At 50.0% G+C, this 7,264-nt stretch overlaps 1 long non-coding RNA gene and 1 pseudogene across 1 annotated transcript; one reads left to right on the forward strand and one right to left on the reverse strand.

Moving 5' to 3' along the window:
• LOC116272827 lies at positions 1–1,543 on the reverse strand. The gene is made up of 3 exons (XR_004181384.1): positions 952–1,543; positions 600–867; positions 1–97 (listed from the first exon to the last, which is right to left on the reverse strand). It is a non-coding gene; the product is annotated as an uncharacterized LOC116272827 (long non-coding RNA).
• Positions 1–6,466, forward strand: LOC110742428 (annotated as a pseudogene).
• The last annotated feature ends 798 nt before the right edge of the window (positions 6,467–7,264 follow it).

Raw genomic sequence — 7,264 nt, forward strand, 5'->3', positions numbered from 1 at the left:
CCTGTGCGCTGCTGAGCTGAGCTGGGGCGCGGCCGCCTGTCTGCACCGGCAGCACCATGTCGCTCATGGTCGTCAGCGTGGCATGTGTTGGTGAGTCCTGCAAGGGAATCGGCGGAGGAAGCACTGGGGTGGAGATCTGGGCCTGGAGGGGAGATCTGGACCTGGAGGTTGAGTTATGGGCCTGGAGTGGAGATATGATCCTGGAGTGGAGATCTGGGCCTGGAATGGAGATATGGGCCTGGAGTGGAGATATGAGCCTGGAGTGGAGATATGGGCCTGGGGTGGAGATATGGGTCTGGAGTGGAGATATGAACCTGGAGGAGAGATATGAGCCTGGAGGAGAGATATGGACCTGGGGTGGAGATCTGGACCTGTGGTGGAGATCTGGGTCTGGAGTGGAGTTATGGGACTCGAGTGGAGATACAGGTCCGTAGTGCAGATCTGGGCCTGGAGTGGAGATCTGGGCCTGGAGTGGAGATATGAGCCTGGAGGGGAGATACGGGCCTGGAGGGGAGATATGAGCCTGGAGGGGAGATATGGGTTTGGAGTGGAGATATGGGCCTGTTGTGTAGATCTAGGCCTGGGGTGCAGATCTGGACCAGGAGGCTGGGTCTCTGCACAGCTGAGATCCCTCTTGCCAGGACAGGTAGGCAGCCAGGGTGAGTTTACCTTCAGCCCAGCAAGGGCCTGGCTGCCCAGACACACAGCCCATTGGGGGCAGCACAGGAGGCCCTGGTTTGCCTGCAGGTGGATCATCCATCATGATCTTTCTTTCCAGGGTTCTTCTTGGTCCAGAGGGCCTGTCCACACACGGGTGAGTCCTTCCCCAAACCTTAGGGTGTCATTTCCCCACCTAAGAGGATTTTCCTGAAACAGGAGGGAAGTCCTGTCAGACAGTCTCTCATAAACTAAGAAGGGGGGACCCTGGGGTGCTCGGCTCACACTTCTGACCTCGTCCTCTCTGGCCTTTCTTACCCTTGGCTGAGTCAAGCTCTGTGAAGACCGGGGTGAGATTGGGGTGCTCCAAGCTGAGGTGTGCAGGGAGGAAGTGGTGTCAGCGACTGAGGAAGGGAGGGAAACAGTGTTAGGAACAGCAGGTCCTCTGAGGACAAAGGTGTAACTCACACCCTCCAGTGTTTCCATGACGGTCAGGGCTGCAGTGTGGCTGCTGTCATTCTACCAGAAGAGGTGGGGAATCCACAGCCATGACCCTGACATTCCAAATCTCTGATGGGGGCTCAGTTCATGCGCTGGCTGATATTCCATTCACAAAGGACATGCCCTCCATGCCATGTCTACTTTGTGTTTTTTTATGTGAGTCATCGTGAAGTATTAAAATCTAGTAAGAGTCCCTTATTCAGCACTTGTTCAAAGTTCTCCGCTGACACTTTTGTTGTAGGGAGATGCCATGTCCATACTGGATAGGTTCTTCCTGTAGCCCTGGACACCCAGGTGTGGTAGAAGCCTTAGAAACATGGAAAGGGGAAAAATCTTCTGAGCACAGGGAGGGAGGGGCGGCTCCACATCCTCCTCTCTAAGGCGGCGCCTCCTTCTCCCCCAGGTGGTCAGGACAAGACCTTCCTGTCTGCCCAGCCCAGCGCTCTGGTGCCTCAGGGAGGACACGTGACTCTTCGGTGTTACTATCGTCGTGGGCTTCACAACTTTACCAACTTCACTCTGTACAAAGACGACAGAAGCCACGTTCCCGTCTTCCACGGCAGAATATTCCAGGAGAGCTTCCTCATGGGCCCTGTGACCCCGGCACACGCAGGGACCTACAGATGTCGGGGTTCATACCCGCACTCTCCCACTGAGTGGTCGGCACTCAGCGACCCCCTGGCGATCATGGTCACAGGTCAGAGGGCTCCTGTCTGGGCTTCTCCTTGTCCCACCTCCTGAATCCCAGAGCTTCTGCTGGGGGTGTCCACCAGGGTCCCATCACCCAGGACCTGACTGTCTCTGGGGTAAAGGGGGATTGAACACATGGAAATAGGTGCTGTGATGGGAAGAATAACTGTCCCCAGTATGGCTACATTCTAATACCTGGAGCCTGTGACTCTTTATGCTATAGGGCAGGGAACTGAAGGGGAAGATGGAGCTCTGATTGTTGATGAGTTGACCTTGAGATGGGGAGACGGCCTGGACTGTCCCACTGGGCTCAGTGTAATCACAAGGGACCACATGAGAGGAGGAGCAAAGGGGAGTGGGGATTAGAGCAGCATCATGGGAGACTCCATCAGCCACTGTGGGCTTTGAAGGTGGAGGAAGGCCACGAGCCACAATGGCAGGTGGTCTCTACGGGCTGGAGAAGTCAAGAGAACCGCTCTGCGGAGTCTCCAGAGGGAACACAGCCCTGTAGATGACTTGATTTTAGCCCAGGGAGGACTGGATCCAATTTCTGTCTCCAGAAGTGGAAGGGGTCAGTGTATTCTCTCCTACCACCATGTTTCTGATAATTTTCTGCCACAGCAACAGGAAACCAACACAGGAACATGGTCAAGGACAAGTTAAGAAACCAAACGACAGCTGGGCATGGTGGTGGGCGCGAGTAAACCAACGACTGGATTCAGTCGCTTGAATCCGGGAGGCAGAACTTGCAGTGAGCCAAGACCACACCACTACACTCCAGCCTGGGTGAAAGTCACACTCTGTCTCAAAAATCACCACTAATCACCACTAGTAAAGAAACCAAACAAGGAGAAGGCTGCAAACCCCAAGATCAGAAAGGGGCGGGACACTGATGCCACCACCAGGCTCCATCCACATAGGGAGGGTCGAGCTCCTGAACCAGCACCAGGAGCCACCCTGTGGAAGCTGAGGCCATGGAGAAGGCACAGGCATGGCAGGAGAGGCCCTAATCCCCACCAGGGACAGGGGAGGTGGACACTGGTGCCTGCCTTACTGATCAGTTCATACCTCCTGCCAGGGACTCCAAGTTTGTCCAAAAGAGATGGAACCAGGCTGCTGAGAGCCTGCACATGCAGCCTGCCGTGGTTCCTCTTCCACCCCCACATAGACAGCAGGAAACAGATTACTGGGAACAGGATAACAGCCTAAGGGATGAGGCTGAGCCTAGTAGGAAAGTGGGCGGCCCGAGGCTACTAGAGACAGACGGCCAGAGAAGAGAGAGGGACACTGATGGAGGAACCTGCACTAGGGGATAAAAGACAGGGAGACACAGAGAGGAGGAGACAGACAGACAGCCGAGGAACCCTCACTCACCCAGGTGCCATAGATATGACGACAAAGGGAGACGCTGTTCAAAACTCACAACCTCTCTTTCTAGGAGTCCACAGAAACCTTTCCCTCCTGGCCCTCCAGGTCCCCTGGTGAAATCAGGAGAGACGGGTCACCCTACAATGTCTGCCAGATACCGTGTTTGAGGACTTCTTTCTGCACAGTGAGGTGACCTTTGAGGAGCTTCTGCACCTTGTTGGAGAGCCATGGTGGGGGTTCCCAGGTCAACTATTCCATCAATTCCACAACGTCTGACCTTGCAGGGACCTACAGATGCTACTGTTCTGTCACCACTCCCCTATGTGTTGTCAGGGGCTCCAGTGACCCCTGGACATCGTGATCACAGGTGAGAGTGTCTGACATTCTTCTCATTGTCACTGGACACAGAGGAATGATCTAGACTCGAAGCCCCAGGTTGTCATGAGGAAGATGAGTATGGGATTCTTACGAGAGAGACTGACTTGGCTAAGTCTGTACCAACAGAGACAGAGAAACAGGAGACACAAGTACAGACCAGGTGTCAACAGAGGACAGACAGGGCCATACAGGAGGAGGTAAAAACAGAGAAAGAGCAAAGGGGACACCCAGACACACAGACATGTCCCAGAGAGAGTCATCTTTCTGGTGCTGACTTTGCCTAGAGACGGGCACAGGTTAGAAACTCCCCATTTCTGCTTTAACTCCACAAAGCCGCTTGAGAACCCAAGGACACCCATGAGCTTCTGTCCTGAGTCAGCCCCTGTGGCTCAGGGCCTTGTGGCACCTACAGATGCCGCAGCTTGTTCTGGACACCTCTGCCTTCCTCCGTGACAGTGGGAGAGTCATCGCCCCAGGATATCGCGGGCCCTAGAACACCAAACCCTGTGTGCCGCGGTACTGTGGGTCCCCACACTGATTCTGGAGGCTCATATTCCACATAACCTACATGATCGACAATGAGAGACACAGAGAGAAATCAGGAACATCAAAAAGCAAAAGACATAAACACACAGAATGAGCCACAGGAAGGGGACCGAGAGACTCACAGACACATAGAGACAGAGAAGAGACGCAGAGAGTGGGAGAGAATGATGGAAGGAGCAGAAAAAGCTCCAAAAATCAGAAACCCTGAGGGAGGGCACAAAAGACAGAGATAGATAAAGATGTGGGGATGGACAAATAGAACTAGAGAGACTTATATTTCTCAGAGAAAGACAACCAGATGGAGAGGGACAGATGGTGGTGATGGGTAGGTAGATATAGATAGATGATAAATAGGTGATGATAGGTAGTGGATGGGTTATGATACTTAGACGGCAATTGATAGATGATATACGGGAGATGATGATAGATGATAGAGGGTATAGATAGATAGATAGATAGATAGATAGATGGATTTATAGATATACAGATAGGTAGATAGACACATAGATAGATAAGCATAGATAATGAGGAGGCATAGAGACAGAGAGGTGGACAGATAGAGAGGGGAATAGACAGATGATATATAGATATAGATAATAGATAAAATGGTGGATAGATAGAGAGACAATTGATAGAGAGAGACATGATACATAGATATAGATTACAGATAGATAATTGATAGATTGACAGTGGCAGATAGATAGATCTAATGATAGATAATAGATAGAAATGTGCAGAAGGTTATGAACAAGACAGAGTGAGAAACTCAGAATTAAAGAAAAAAGGAAGATCAAGTCAACAATCCAAGGAGGATCAGAGAAGAAAAACAATACAAAAGGGAAAACACACCTCAGGTTGGAAGGAGGTCAGAGACTCAGGAGTATATTTATATGGAAGGAGGAAATAGACCTGAAGAGAGACGGGGTGGAGGGTGAGAGACAGAGAGAAAGCATTAGGGTCATAGATCAGAGGAGCGAGTTCTCAGCCTCAGATGTGAGGGGAGCTGCATGGTAGGAAAAAACCTCCCTGAAGAAACTGCCTCTTTCTCCTTCCAGGTGAATAATATGAGAAACCTTTCTCTCAGCCCAGCCGGGCCCCACGGTTCAAGCAGGAGAGAACGTGATCTTGTCCTGCAGCTCCCGGTGCTCGTTTGACATGTACCATCTATCCAAGGAGGGGGAGGCCCGTGAACTTAGTCTCTCTGCAGTGCCAAGCGTCAACGGAACATTCCAGGCCGACTTCCCTCTGGGCCCTGCCACCCACGGAGGAACCTACAGATGCTTCGGTTCTTTCCATACTGCACCCTACAAGTGGTCACACCCGAGTGACCCACTGCCCGTTTCTGTCACAGGTGAGGAAACCCCATGCCTGTGCCATGTCTTACAATCCCAGAGCCATAGCTGAGGAACTTGCTGCTGATGATGGAGAGAAGCATGGACAGGTTCAGAGAGAAGACCAAGCTTCGGTGTGAGGGCGGGATCAGGATGCAGCATGGCAGAGAGGGCACCTCCAAACCCTCCTGCATGGCCTGCGTGGTGGTCCGCGGTCAGGGCTCCAGGCACCCAGGCAGATGGAGAAACTGGTCAGGACAGACCCAGAGGAGGGAGACTGGGCTCAGTTTGGGGAGATCAGAGGTTCCCTCAGCCCCTCAATCTTACTCATTTCCCGGAAGCCCATCCTGGCCTCTCACCCACAGACATATCATCACCAGTAACCCTTACACCCTTTTCTTTTCATTTGAAAAAATATTTGTTGAGGTTAAAAATACCTACAAAATTGACCACCTTTACGGTTTTTAAGTGTAAAGTCTAGTGGTCATAAATACTTTTATATTCTGTTTTTGGTTTGTTTTTTGTTTTTGTTGTTTTTACCCTCCACCGTTCCCTTCCTGGCCTCTGGTAGCCACCATTCTACTCTCTACCTTCTTGAGATCCACTTTAGAGCTCCTGCATAAGGGTGAGAACTGGGAATTTTTGTAATGAGCTCCAGTTCCAACCATGGGCTGCAAATGTCAGATGTTATTGTCTCTATGGATGAGTAGTCTCTACTGTGTGTATGTACTACATTCTCTCTATCCATTCATCCACTGAGGGGCAGGTAGGTGGACTCCACATCTTGGCTACTGTGAACTGTGCTGGAACAGTCATGGGAGTGCAGATAGAACTTCGATACACTGAAGTCTTTTCCTTTGGATGTAAACCCAGTAGTGAATTTGTGAATACTATGAAAATTCTCTTTTTAGTCTTTTGTTTGGTTTTTGTTTTTGAGGCAGAGCTTTCCTCTGTAGCCCAGGCTGGAGTGCAACTGACACAATCTAGGCTCATTGCAACCTCCTGGGAGGCAGAGGTCTCCTGGATTCAAATGATTCTTCTGCCTCAGTCTCCCTGGGAGCTGGGATTACAGGTGTACGCCACAACGCCTAGCTACGTTTTGTATTTTTTAGTACAAACAGGGTTTCCGAATGTTGGCCAGGCTGCTCTCAAACTCCTGACCTCAAAGTGCAGGGATTACAAGCATGAGCCACCATGCCCAGCCTCTTTTTAGTTTCTTAAAGAGCTTCCATACTTTTCTGCATAATGGCTGTACTAATTTACCTTCCTACCAACAGGGTACCAGGATTCTCCTTTCTCTACCATCTTGCCAGCATTTGTTTTGCTTGTCATATGGATAAAAGCCATTTTAATGGGGTGAGATGAAAATTCATTGTGATTTTTCATTTGTATTTCTCTGATGATGAGAGATACTGAACACTTTCATACACATGATGGCCATTTATATGTTTTGTTAGTGGAGAAATGTCTGTTCATGTCTTTTGCTCATTTTTTAGTTGAATTATTTGTGTTATTGAGTTATGTGAGCTTCTTATATTTCCAGTTATAAATCCCGTCTCAGATGCATAGTCTGCAAATATTGGCTCCCATTCTGTGGGTTGTCTCTTCACTTTGTTGGTTGCTTGTTTTGCAGTGCAGAAGCTGCCTAGTTTGATGTAATCCCTATGGTCCATTTTTTGCTTTGATTACTTCTGTTTCTGAGGTTTTAAACAAAATGTCTTTTCTCAGACAAATGTCCTGAAGCACTTCCCCAATATTTTCTTCTATGTGTTTCATAGGTTCAGGACTTAGAC

Source organism: Papio anubis, unplaced genomic scaffold (assembly GCF_008728515.1).
Source record: "Papio anubis isolate 15944 unplaced genomic scaffold, Panubis1.0 scaffold2170, whole genome shotgun sequence".
Lineage (NCBI taxonomy): Eukaryota > Metazoa > Chordata > Mammalia > Primates > Cercopithecidae > Papio > Papio anubis.